This window comes from Triturus cristatus, chromosome 1_1, assembly GCF_964204655.1.
Source record: "Triturus cristatus chromosome 1_1, aTriCri1.1, whole genome shotgun sequence".
In the NCBI taxonomy this organism is placed as follows: Eukaryota; Metazoa; Chordata; class Amphibia; order Caudata; family Salamandridae; genus Triturus; species Triturus cristatus.
In genome coordinates, this window is record NC_140579.1 from 287,670,554 (window position 1) to 287,684,752 (window position 14,199).

Genomic DNA, 14,199 nt, shown 5'->3' on the forward strand with positions numbered 1-14,199 from the left:
CTGCGCCTCGTGGGAGTCCCTCTGGACTCTACAAAATACTGCCCCCGTTGTTGGAGCGCACCAGCGCTCTGAAAGACACAATGTCCGGCGTGGGTTGGAGCCCTCTAGGCTCTTCAAACAATTCTGTCCCCACGTTGGAGCCTTTGGGGCTCTTAAGCAAATATGCCCGCTTGGAGCCTCTTGCGGCTCTTAGTCAAACGATGCGCCCCGTACTGGAGCCTCTCGGGGCCCGAGAACACTGTCCCCTTCGTTGGAGCGGCCCGCTGCCTTCCGGGGCCGCTCTTCACGCTCAAGGAATACCCCCCGTTGGAGCGGCCCGCAACTGCGGCGTCGCTGTGGGGGACAGGGGGGCAGAGACGGGAACCACGCGGAGTCCCGTTAGAGCGCCCTGGCGCTCGGAGCAACCAATGCTGGCAAGCCCACAACCCCGGTCTACCCCCTTCACTCACCGGCGGTCCTGGTCTGCTTTCGGCCCTCCGGTGAGCACTTCCCTCGCGGCGGGAGCTGGGGGCGGACACGGCACTTCCGTCTCCTTGGCGCGGGGCTTCTGGACTTGGCAGGGCTCTCGCCACTCGCGGGAGCCCTGCAGGGGAAGCCGCCGCATGTCTTCGGTGGGAGGCGGGGTAGGCTCCCGCCCTCCTACTTCCGGTTGTCCCAGAGTCCCGCCCCTGGCCTGCCTGACTTCCTGCGAGCCCGGCCGCAGCAGTGATTTCAAAATTTCGGCAATAAGAGGGGTAGGCTCCCTCGTTATAGGAGATATATGGCGGGGTGGGCACCCGCTGTGAGATAAACAAATAAGTGGGGTGGCACCCGCCAACGAGCACACAATGCGGGGTGGGCACCCGCTTCAAAAGCGGGGGAATCCCTACGTCGGGGTTCCCTTGCAGATTATCGTAGCGCCGTGCTGCGGGCCCAAATGAAGGCGCTTCTCAGAGAAAATTGGCACAGCGCTCGCAGGTGCCTTGAGCAAGTCCAGCACAACAAAGTCCTGGCAAAGTTTTAGGAAGGTAGGCAGGGGGCAAGGCTAGGCCCAGAGCCAGCTCACTGGGCCTCCAGGCAGGGAGGTAGTCCAAGTGGCGGTCCTCTGGCCCAGCAACAGCAGCAGCCCCCTCAGTCAGGATCCTGGAAGAGAACATTTTTCATGGGGTCACAGCCCCTTCTTATACACAGAACTCCTTTGTCTCAAGGTGCAGGGAAGGGGCGAACCAGTTACAACTGGTTCCTGTGCACTTTGTTTTGCTCAGCCCCTCTCCCTATTCAGAGAGCAGGCCAGGGTCATCAGTCGCACCACAGGGGGCGGAGCCAGCATTGTGTGGGGAAAACCCAGCCCTATTCAGGACCCAGGTGTACTCCTCCCACCCATCTAGCTGCTGATCTCCCTATTCACCACTGGGTGACTCCTCCTGACTCTGGGGATTCCCTAGCCCGTCACATGACCTCAGCCAGCCAATCGCCAGACAAGGCACACATGTCACACTGCACACAGAAGTGCCCACTTCTAGAAGTGGCACTTCCATACTAGGTACATGCATGCCGCACACCTCATCGCGCAGCATTTCATCACACGAGTCCGCACATACTAGACTCGACCCTGCACACCCCACGCATCAGGAACTACCAGGGGCACATACATTCCCCATGCATTCCTAAGGGAGGGCAGGCCTATCTCACCACATGCACTCAGAGTGCGCACGCACTTTACTCTGGGACACAGGGAAAGTGCGCAGAAACCAAAAATCACTACCACCAGGTCACCCGTAAAAGCAAAAAGTTCAGGGGTGAACCTGCCAGAAGGGCCAAGTCCAACAGGCTGTTTCATTTACAGGAGTACAGAGTGATTTGTCAATCTCATTTGCATCCTACGTTTCCTCCAATCCCTTTAAACCTACCCCAGTGAGGGCCTTTGCATGGTTCAAAATTTGAGCATGATGTCAAGTCAACAACCACTTTGCAACATAGTATATTGTCTCCAACCGACTTTTGCTGGCCACCTGATGCAAAATTTTGAACTGGAAACTCGGTCTCCATGACAACCAGCATGCATTTAGGCCCTTATACTTGTCCCTCATGTGTCCCCTATGTAATTTCACTATCCACACACAGGTACGGTCCGTTCCACACGTACCCCTAGGGCACCACTACTAAAGTGATACGGTCCGTACACGCGTGTGTAAGGCCCGTATCACTTTGGTAGTGTTGCCGTAGGCGTATGCCATTGTGATACGGGCCGTACACGCGTGTGTAGGGCCCGTATCTCTATGGCGTACGCCTACGGCAACACTACCCTAGTGCTACGGGCCGTCCCCCCGCGTGGGTATGGCCCGTATCACTAGGGTAGTGTTGCCGTAGGCGTACACCATAGAGATACGGGCCGTACATACGCGAGTACGAGCCTTATCTCTAAGGCGTACGCCTACGGCAACACTACCATAGTGCTACGGGCCGTACCCGCGCAGGTACGGCCCGTAGCACTATGGTAGTGTTGCCGTAGGCGTACGCCATAGAGATACGGGCCGTACATACGCAGGTACGAGCCCTATCTCTATGGCGTACGCCTACGCCAACACTACCATAGTGCTACGGGCCGTACCCGCGTGTGTAGGGCCCGTATCACGATGGAAGTGTTTGCGTAGGCGTACGCCATAGAGATAGGGCTCGTACCCACGTATGTACGGCCCGTATCTCTATGGCGTATGCCTACGCCAACACTACCCTATTGCTACGGGCCCTACACATGCGGGTACAGCCCGTAGCACTAGGGTAGTGTTGGCGTAGGCATACGCCATAGAGATACGGGCCGTACATACGCGGGTACGAGCCCTATCTCTATGGTGTACGCCTACGCCAACACTACCATGGGGATAGGACCAGTGTTTACACGTACGTGTGTACAGTCCTTGCACACACACGTACTCCTACCCAAACCCCATATTGTGATACGACCGTACACAAGCCCTCAGAGCGTGTGTACGGTGCGTTTCACAGCTTACACTGGTGATAGGAGGCGCACAGGAAAGGATTGGAGGTGTATGACTCGCACAAGGATGGACATCAAGTCATTGTCAGTGCAGTGCATCATGTGTAGGGCCGAGGTGTGTCAGGCAGTGAGCTGGCAGATGTCTCCTCATGTTTTAACCCAATAGTTGTGTGATGACCTGTGTACACATGTCATGTGTGATTGGGCACCATGTGGCGCACTTCCCCTTCACACCTTTTACATGTGTGCATGTATTTCAAACTTGTAAAGCACTGCATCACTGGCATAGCACAGTCCCCAACACCCGCAAATGTCCCCTGATGCCAGGTACACGGATGATGACACCTGACATCTCACTACCAGCGTGCCACGATGTGACTATGTCATGTGTGTGTCATGTGTTCCCATGATCTTGCTGTTGGTGTTCCGTCAACGGCATCTGCTGTAGCTACATCCAACATGTGTCTGTGTGTAGATGCCCATGTCACACTATTACGCACACCAGGACACATGTGGAATAACACGTGACGTGTGTCTGTATGCATCTAACAGGGACTTGCGAGCTTAGGACATATCTTCGTAGTCTCAATGTCTGTGTGATCATGTTTGACATGTACCCCTTCATGGCAAGGTGTGTGGTCTGTCCTTTTTCCATGACATGTGACCTGTGCGTCTAGGTTGCCGGCAGCTGTCTGCATGAGATGACATCCTTCAAATGCACATATGTGGATGTATGTCACTCCTGTAATGTGTCTGGCTGTTCACTCACACTGGCCCACAGCTACTTTCATGGCATGTCATGTAGACCTTGACAATCCATGTTTGTAGCTGGCTCTTGGTAGGAGTATCACCTGGCTGGCATACGTGTGCAGGATGTATTGCACAGACTAGACTCTGTATGTGGCATATGTGTATTAGCTGTTGAACATGTGCTCAGTTAATTGACATTGGTGTAGTAATGTACTCAATCTTCGTTATTCCTTCCAATTTTCTGCAGGGCACCGCCTCTCCCCCGACCAATGCCAGACTTGGCTGCCATGAGGGAACGTGACTGCATACGCCGCTGCCGATTCCCCCAACGGTTAATTGTGGACTGACAAACAGGCTGGCACCACACCTCCAACCGCGACACAGTTATCCGACTGCGCTGACCCCCAAGATGAAGGTGATGTCAGCCCTACATTTCTTTGCCACCGGTACGTTTCAATTGACCATAGCTGATGTGGGTGGCATGTCTCAGACCATGTTCAGCCATGTCCTGCATGATGTTTTAGAAGCCATGTTGGAGCACCTGGATGAATTCATCCATTTTTCAACTCGTGAGCAGTTGACAGGTATCAAGGGTGAGTTCTATGCCCTGGGAGGGATGCCCCATGTAATTGGGTCCATTTATGGGACACATGTGGCTTTGGTACCACCACAGGCACAGGAGGTAGCCTTCCGTAACCGTAAACATTACCACTCCATTAATGCCCTTGTGGTGTGTCTTGCTAACATGGTGATTTCCCATGTCTGTGCACGTTTTCCAGGGTCAGCACACGATGCCTACATCATGAGGCGTAGCAGGGTGCCAGAAATGATGCTGCAGCTGCACAACGAACGAGCATGTCATGTTGGTGAGTGGACTCTGTTTGTCCAGTATTCAGCGGCATCTTAGTATGTGACGGCATCTCCTGACCCACTTCTTTACATGATGTTTCCATGTAGGAGACTCTGTCTATCCCAACATGCCATGGCTGGTGACGCCTCTCCGCAACCCGGGAACAGCTGCAGATCATGGTTACAACTACGCCCATGGGCAGACCAGGCGAGTGATTGAGAGGACGTTTAGCCTCCTGAAGAGCCGATTCCGGTGCCTCCACAAGACCGGCGGGTCCCTCCCATATGAACCGATGAAGGTCTGCAAAATCTTCCTCGTGTGCTGCATGCTGCACAACATGGCAGTGGAGAAAGCTGTGCCACTCATCCTGGATCCCGATGAGCAGGAACATCCACCTGTGGAGCATGACGGCCTTGGTCACGAGGCAAGTGAGGAGGAGGAGGAGGAGGAGGAGGAGGACATCCGAAGTCAGCTCATACGCAACTTCTTCTCATAATGGTGAGTCCCTGGGTCTGAGTGTGCACGCTTTGAGCCTTGTGTGGCATGTGTTGCAATGTGTGTGTCCAGCTGACTGTATGCTAAGTGACTTTGAGGTGTGTGCTGATGTGTCACTCGAGTGCTGATGTAATTCCACACATTTTAGCTGACACACTCAATTGACAACTGGCATGGTGTCAACCTTATTCATGTAGAGTACATGACCATGCATGCGGATGACTATGTTTTTCCTGACTTCTTGTGTGTCTCTCATCCCCAGGTATTTGCGCATGCTGTCTGCTCGTGGCATCGTTGTGCTCCTGCTATTCCTCATGAGTAATGCAACGTGTGCTGAATCAGCGTTACATGCATGGACATGGTGAAAATTCTCCTTTGGGTAAGGATTGCAGCAAGGCTTTTTGGGTGTGGTAGTTGTTTGTAATGTGTGGGCACTGCTCCTGTGCAGGTTATGTTACTATGCATACATGTCGACTCACCATGGGGCACATGACATGTGGCATGACTCACATGAATTGATAGTCACACTTCGTGACAGTCATCTGTTATGGGATTGTGGTTTGTGATGAAGGCATCAATGTCTGTACAACTTCCTTCTGAAACATACGGGAGGCTACGGGTGGACATATTGCGGGACATCCCCATATGATGCTCAATGGGGAATTGCAGCCTCTCCGTGTGCAGCAGGGGATTTTTGGCTCAATCCCTTCACTTGTGTGCCAGTACAATGGATTTACAGCATCTGTGGTGCAAAGGGGGTGTCCGGTGTAGGTCCCACATGTTAATCCAATATACCTCTGAGTCTGTTAATGTTGATGCTTTTGCATAGGTGTGAGCATGAGTAATAAAGGTGTTCCTCAGCCTCCAAGGTGCCTCATCTCTGTCAATGCAGGTCTCTTGCCACTGTGCATGCGTTATCTCTGGCATGGTTGTCAAGGATTGCGCATATGAGTCTATGTGTAGATTAGCAACCTGCATGCTGTTCTTCATGTATTTGATTCTCTATTGTGCATGATTTCCATGGCTGTGTATGTGTTTTGGCATGTTAGTCCCCCCCACGGGCCGTCAACACCTTCTGGGGTGTGTTTCCTGTGCGCAGCTCGGCCTTCAGTTTCATGATCCGGTGTCAGTCATCTTTGGTGATTGTGCATCCTTTGTCTCTGTGTGTGCCATTGCAAACCGGTAACTCCTTCCTTGACATACACCTGTTGCAGTAGTCCTTTCTGACATCCTAGACTTTGTATGGATATTGTGGCATAATTCCCAGGACATGCCGCCTGCTGTTGCAGCCAATGCAGCAAGAGCACACATAGTTTCCAGATTTGGCAACACACACACACATCAAAGGTGCTTCTCCCTTCCTCCCTTAACACATTCATTTGGCTGTCGTCGGCTTGTCTGTGCCACAGTTGCGGCCACGCGGTACCAAAGGCTGGACCGTCTGCACATGCAATGTGCACATTGCCCGACCCTCAGGTCCTTGCATGACCCACATCACACTACAGTGTGATGTTGCAGCCACCCTCCAAGCAAGGTCCATCCACACATCTCCCGCCTGCTCTCAGGCATGCACTGAGCGCACACACAACACCATTGCATGATGAGTGTGCAACTCCGACTGTCTACACAGCACTGCCACGCCTTCCAGGACCTGTCACACCCACCAGGTCATGTCCCTCCTACTCCCCACCGGATCTGTACCCCTGCATGGGAGTGGGACTCAAGGCTTCTGCATGTAGTATGCTTTCCTCGTGAGGCACATGCCACAGGTATTATCTTTCAGCGTGTCAATCTACAATGTGTCCAGGACCCCCCTATCCACCATCACATGCGCACACGCCCTCATCATGAACTCGTATGCCATTGACAGCCAGGCACTCCTCTCCCTCACCAAGGACGTAGACATTTCCAGTTCCAATATTCAAGATGTCATGGGATCCATAGATGAATGGCAGAAAAGCAGCCACCTGAGGCTGTACTTGTACAGGACTGAGGTCAACATCTGAGGATTGTCCCCTTACAGCTGGCTCAACTGTTTGTGTCCCACCCAAAGAAGCCCCGCACAGGCACCCAGTGTCCACGCACACAAGATGTTGTGCATCATGGATTGCTTGCTCTAATTTGCCATGGTAATCACTGTTAGACCCGGCCTCATGGCATGGCCATCCCTGTCCCCGCACCACATATCCTGACCCATGCACCTCATGCAGCCCCCGAGTACACGGCCTAGCCGATCCTTCCCACCAGAACACACACACACCCGACCCGGACTTCCCCGTCCGTGGCCTTTCTCCCTTCGGCCACACTGGGCCCGCGTGCCCACTTCATGCACCAAGATGGCCGCCCGGCCCCAGCGCGACCCTGGCCTAGAGGCGCCACTCCGGCTGGAGGACATCGCGCTCCCATTGGGATGAGAGAGGGAGGAGCAGTTTCCATCGCACCTCTGAGCTCCCCTGGGAAGGTGGGTTTCGATCGGCCCTCTGGCCTCCCCGAGGGCTGGCTCCACGCCTGCTGGGTGTCTGGGACTCCTCCCGACCTGGCCCTGAAAGGATCAAAAGACACTGGCAGGAAACCCCGACAAGCGACCCCCAGGTGACAAGACCCCTGCCTGCACAGACTCCGGACATCAAAGAGGGGTCGACCTATAACAAGGGGTGCTCTGGGACTATCCGGCAGATTCGCCTTTGGAAACACCTGAGCCCTGCTGAGTGACTCGCGGCTCCCTGAAGATCGTAAGACCTCCGAACTTGTGCTTGAGCCCTGCTGAGTGACTCGCGGCTCCCACCGACTCTCCTGGTCCCGCCTGACCCCGATGACGACAAGCGTATCCCCCAGCTCGAGGATTGTGAGCTGTGCGCCGGGTACGCCCCCTGCATTTGATCCATAACCACAAAGACTGTCCCGCTACCTCCTACCCCTTCCCGAGACTCTGTGAGCCCGTGCTCTACTTGTATATACTTGCCGTGCGGATCATAAAGATACTACGAATTCGATTTGATAAAGATTTGTTCTTAAGAACCCACGGTGTGGTGTCTCTTTGTCGTGTGGTGCCGAGTGTGCGATCCTAGATACGAGATTCCTCCCTTGAGGAGTCTCCCGCCAGTGCCCGGCTACGATACCGCGAGGGTTGGTCTCAGGCTAGTCAGGGCCCCCTCCGGGCTCCTCTGCGGTCACCTTCTAACAATCACCAGCATCTGTACCTCACACTGCAACACCCTCAGCATTATGCACATGATCCCCAGATAGATCCACTCCAAGGTAAGACGGACCATCCCCCAGGTCCACGACAACATCCGTGTCAAATACTGCCCTGCCCTCTACGGAGCAGCCACATCCAAAATCCAGGGACACTTGTCCACATCCAGGCTGCATCTGCACACCTTAGCGTCAACATTCTGCGCCCCAGCCACATCACCGTCCAGCAGAGATAGCTGCAATGGATCACTGTGTGCTGCAGGATGACCTTCAGACTCCTCACCCACACTCAGGAGGCAGGCCACAACCCTGACCCAAATCCAACCTTGTGCCACTGTCATCCGAGACCCCGTAGTGCCATCTCCGTGCATCCAACCTTGACCTGGCCACAATTCTTCTGATCCACCATACTCCTGCATGCAGGACATAGTTCTCCCACCTGGGAACACATACCTGGGACTCCATCCTCGGGAACCTCCAAATGAGGCATGACCTCTACGCCTTAATGTTACTCTTCCAAATAGGTGTGTCCTCACAGTTTCCCTAGCACCCCCTCAGCAGCATGAGGCCATCACAGGTGAGTATTGTGCTCCATGTCTGCATTGAATGATACATTGTGACCCATGTGTGTCCTGTACCAGACTCCGATCCCATGGTATGGATGTGTGGAGTTAGTTCAACACTCAGGCATAGTTTGACATTTACACACACATATGTTGGTGAATAATGCCAAATGACAGCAACATCTCATGACAAAATTAAGTATTTATTTTTGGTGGGGTAAGTCTTTTGGTGGATGAAGTAAGGTGCTCTACCGGGTGCATAGAATCCAAAGTTCACAGGGGGAGATGGCATCCTTGTCAGTTGGAGTCAGACCACAGTGTTGGTCATCATTGGTCATACTGTGACCAGCAAGTCCATGTGGCAGAGAATGTCATTGGGTGAGGTGGTGCTGTTGCGCCAGAGGGCCAGGTGCCAGGCCAGGTGACCTGGGAGATGTGGATGGTCCGCTGACTCTCACAGTCTTTTCCGTGGACGACCCACCTTCCTCCGGGGACCCTCAGATGCAGGCCATGACGATGTCTGTGATGCTCCGTCGGAGGAATCCTCCTCCTCCTCCTCCCTCCCTGTGGCTGGTGCTGGTCTTCGCCTGGTGTCACAGGGAGGGTTGCCCATGTTGCCGGCAATCCGACGGAATGAACGGCTCATGTCCGTTTGCACCGCCAGGAGCTTAGCCAGTCTTGCCCCCATCCGTCCTTGGTGTTGTTGTTGACTGGCATGTTGCTCGGCCTGCAGGTTCTTCATCTCGTCGAGGGTCCCCTTGATGTCTGTGAGGCTCGACACAACCTGGCTGATGCCCCTGGTGTCACGCCGGTATGTGTCCAGGATGTGGCGCATGTGTGCCATACCGGTTCCCTCAGCTGGCTGGTCAGGTTCTCGCCTCCGCCTGCCTCCACTCCCACCACCCCTGCTTACACGAGCCAGGCCTGCCGTTGTGGGCACATCGGGTCTACGGGACCCCTGAGGGATGGCGTTAGCGTGGTCGTCTGCCTCCTGGGTGCCCGGAGAACCTTGTCCCTCCTGATCAGACTGGCTGTGTTGTTCGGTGCGAGCAGGGCTCCTTGGTGACTCCTGGGATGTGGCAGGAATGGGGGTGGGGGTTGACACAGATGTACCTGACGCAGGTGCTGCAGGGGCTTGGGCACCAGAGGGGCGTGGTTGGTTGGGGTCATCCACGGAGTGGTGAGAGTCGTCGCTGCCGGTGGGATCATCTTCATGCTGAGCCTGGGACTGTGATTGTTCCCCCCCATTGTTGGGGGAGGTCGATGACGTTGCCCTGTGTGTGAGAGAGAGACAATGTTAATGCTGTTTCATGCCACATCCATGTTTCATACATATTCAAGTAGTCACAGTTCCTCCAGGTGGTTGGATGTGCCTAGCATTCCTCTCAATGTACACTTGGGGATGGGTATGTTGCGGGGGACAGATTGGTATGTGCTCCTGAGTGTTTGCCAGTAGATTTTTTGCTGGGATGCTTATTTGGCTATGGATTGGTCTTGTTGTGTCACATGTCCATTGTGAGAGTCGGTAAATCCGTTGCCTGGTCCGGGGGTGTGTGCTTGTGTGAGCTGGGGTGTGTGACCAGGCCTGCTGTTGTGTGTAGTATGATCTGTCATTGGGTCTCCCAGGTGATGTGTCTGTCCCCTCATGGTGCATGCTGGCATGACAGTGTGTGTGAGTTCCTGTGCTGGGTATGTGAGCTAGTGGAGTTGTTGTTTGAGTGTACAGTGGTCACAGGAGGGCCTTGTGCTGCCTACAGCAGGGCCAAGTGTCAGCTACCTTGTCAATCCTTTGCCAGTCCCTGTGCATTGGGCATGGTGCATGGGTATGTACCTAGGCCACATGGGCTGTGGGCATTGGTGTCTGGTTCTGAGTTGCACAATGTGTTGTGTGAGCCCCACCCTCCCAGCATCCCGGACATCCAGTCTTGGGTTTGTGGTTGGTGTGGCCTGGGACATGGCATTGGCTTTATTTGTGAATGGGACGTTAGTGGCATGAGCGTGGTTTTTAGGGTGTGGTTGTGTGCGGTGAGGGCTTGGGGGTAGGTGAGTGCATTTGTTGTAGTTGGGGTGTGGATGCCATTCCCCCCATGTTACGTGAGTTGTTTGTGTTCTCACCAGGCTCTGCGACTCCTTCGACTCCGTGTACTCCCACCGGCGGAAGCGTGGCCATCACCTTCTCCTCCCAGGGATGGTAATGTACGGGTCTGCGGGGCAGCCCACCTCCAGTGATTTTACTCTGGGCGCATTCCTCATTCATTTTCCTCTTGACTGCCCTGCGCAGATCGTACCACCTGGCTTGGCATTCATACGTGGTCCTTCGGATGGGCGCAACAACATTCACCTTATCGACGATCCTCTGCCACAGGCTGTTTTTTTGGTCAATGCTGGTCTGTCTGACCAATGTTCCAAACAGCTGTGGATCGACTCTGATGACTTCGTTGACAAGGAGCTCCAGCTCCGCCGTAGTGAACTTTGGATTCTTGTCAGTGGGCATGGTGTGGGGTGTGGGTGTGGATGGTAGTGGGTGTGTGGGTGTGAATGTGACGGTGTGTGTGTGAAGGTGAAGAGGGGGTGTTTGTGAAGGAGGTTGTGTGAAGGTGTGTAAGTGAAGGTGTAGTTAAGGTGTGAGTAAGGTGCAGTTGTTTGTCTGTGGTGTCTGTGAGCAGTGGGTCTGTTGCAATGGCTCATGGGTTGTGTGTGTGGGCCCTTTTTATTGGTCCATTTGTGGGTGTGGCTGTGTTTGAATTTGTGGTGGGTGTGTTATAAGAGGTGGTTGTGATTTGGTCCTCTGTTTGGCTGTTTGGATGTGGCTGGTCAGTCATAGAGATGTATTTTGTCATGTTGACGTGTTTTGTGGTGTGCGAGTCGAATTGACCTTCCTTGTGCTGTTTTACAGTGTCCTGGTTCTGTACGAGTCTTTTTCGCGTAGGTACGGTCCGTACATACGCGATGCTGGGTGAGGGTGCTGGGGTACGTGTTGGGGTGTGGCGCGTACAGGTGCAGGCTGTGCTACGGTGTTGGGGGGTGGCGCGTACAGGTGCGGGCTGTGCTACGGTGTTGGGGTACGGTGCGTACAGGTGCGGGGCTGTGCTACGGTGTTGGGGTACGGTGCGTACAGGTGCGGGCTGTGCTACGGTGTTGGGGTGCGGCACGTACAGGTGTGGGCTGTGCTACGGTATTGGGGTACGGTGCGTACAGGTACGGGGCTGGGCTACGGTGTTGGGGTACGGTGCGTACAGGTGCGGGCTGTGCTACGGTGTTGGGGTAGGGTGCGTACAGGTATGGGGCTGGGCTACGGTGTTGGGGTACGGTGCGTACAGGTGCGGGGCTGGGCTACGGTGTTGGGGTACTGTGCGTACAGGTACGGGCTGGGCTATGGTGTTGGGGTACAGTGCGTACAGGTACGGGGCTGGGCTACGGTGTTGGGGTACGGTGCGTACAGGTGCGGGGCTGTGCTACGGTGTTGGGGTACGGTGCGGATGGGGGGTACGGTGCTGACATACGGGGGTACGGTGCTGACATGTGCGGGGTGAGGGGGGCTGTACGACTCGTATTCGGGCAAAAGTTTACCCGTGTAAAAATGTATGGCTCCCTCTCGGACCAATTTCCCGACGCAATTCGTATGTATTTTTCACGTACGAATCGTACTTCGCAGTTTGTACGGTACTTGTACGATTCGTACATAAAAAAATACGGATACGAGTCGGACGGTAAATTTTTTTAATGGATCGGAATCGGCACCTCCGATCCTTTAAAACCCGGGTACGAACAATCATACGGAGCGTTTTCTCCGTCCGACTCGTACCCAGGAAAACCAACTTACAACCCCGCAAGTACGATTCGTACAGAAATACCATTTCCGTACGATTCGTACAAAACACTGACCGGCTAAAATATACCCACAATTCCGATCCGGGACACCGCGTACGTGATGTCCGGACGGAGTCAGGCAGCATTTTACAAACCAGCAAGTACGATTCGTGCCTACGTCACTCCGCACGTAGCATTTTTTACGGGAGCCAAAAACTGCCGGGAAATTGAGGAGGACGCGAGGAAGGAGCACCTGTACGCGACGGACAGCCATGGACCCCATCCTACGTGTCATCCCGGCCCTCATAGCCTACGACCTGGTGCACAGGAACCGACGCAGACGCCGCAGAAGGTCAGAACAACACGCAGGGGCAAAGGTGGGGGGCAGGGGCAGGAAACATAACCCCCACCCAAGGCAAAATGTATACATGCCCTGTACATACCGTACCTCCAGGGACTGGTCACTTGGGAGGGGGCGTATCCACCAAGGCCTGCGTCCTGCCACAACGGAAGTGGACGTGGACGCGTCCCGTCACCACAACAATGGTGGTACGCACCATACCCACGCCTTAAGAGCGTGGGTACGGGTCGTACCACGCCTACCCCTACGGCACCCCAACATTGGGGGTACGGCCCGTACCCAGGCCTGAACAGCGTGGGTACGGGTCGTACCACGCCTACCCCTACGTCACCCCAACAATGGTGGTACGGCCCGTACCCACATTCTGTAGGCCTGGGTACGGGCCGTACCCCTACGGCACCCGAACAATGGTGGTACGGCCCGTACCCAGGCCTGAAGAGCGTGGGCACGGGTCGCACCACGCGTACCCCTACGTCACCCAAACAATGGTGGTACGGCCCGTACCCAGGCCTGAAGAGCGTGGGTACGGGTCGCACCACGCGTACCCCATGTCACCCCAACAATGGTGGTATGGCCCGTACCCAGGCCTGAAGAGCATGAGTACGGCTCGCACCACGCGTACCCCTACGTCACCCCAACAATGGTGGTACGGCCCGTACCCAGGCCTGAAGAGCGTGGGCACGGGTCGCACCACGCGTACCCCTACGTCACCCAAACAATGGTGGTACGGCCCGTACCCAGGCCTGAAGAGCGTGGGTACGGGTCGCACCACGCGTACCCCTATGTCACCCCAACAATGGTGGTATGGCCCGTATCCAGGCCTGAAGAGCGTGGGTACGGGTCGCACCATGCGTACCCCTACGTCACCCCAATAATGGTGGTACGGCCCATACCCAGGCCAGAAGAGCGTGGGTACGGGTCGCACAACGCGTACCCCTACGTCACACCAACAATGGTGGTACGGCCCGTACCCAGGCCTGAAGAGCGTGAGTACGGGTCGCACCACGCGTACCCCTACGTCACACCAACAATGGTGGTACGGCCCGTAACCAGGCCTGAAGAGCGTGGGTACGGGCCGTACCACCATTGTTGGGGTGACGTAGGGGTAGGCATGGTACGACCTGTACCCACGCTCTGTAGGCCTGGGTACGGGCCGTACCCCTACGGCACCCCAACAATGGTGGTACGGCCCGTACCC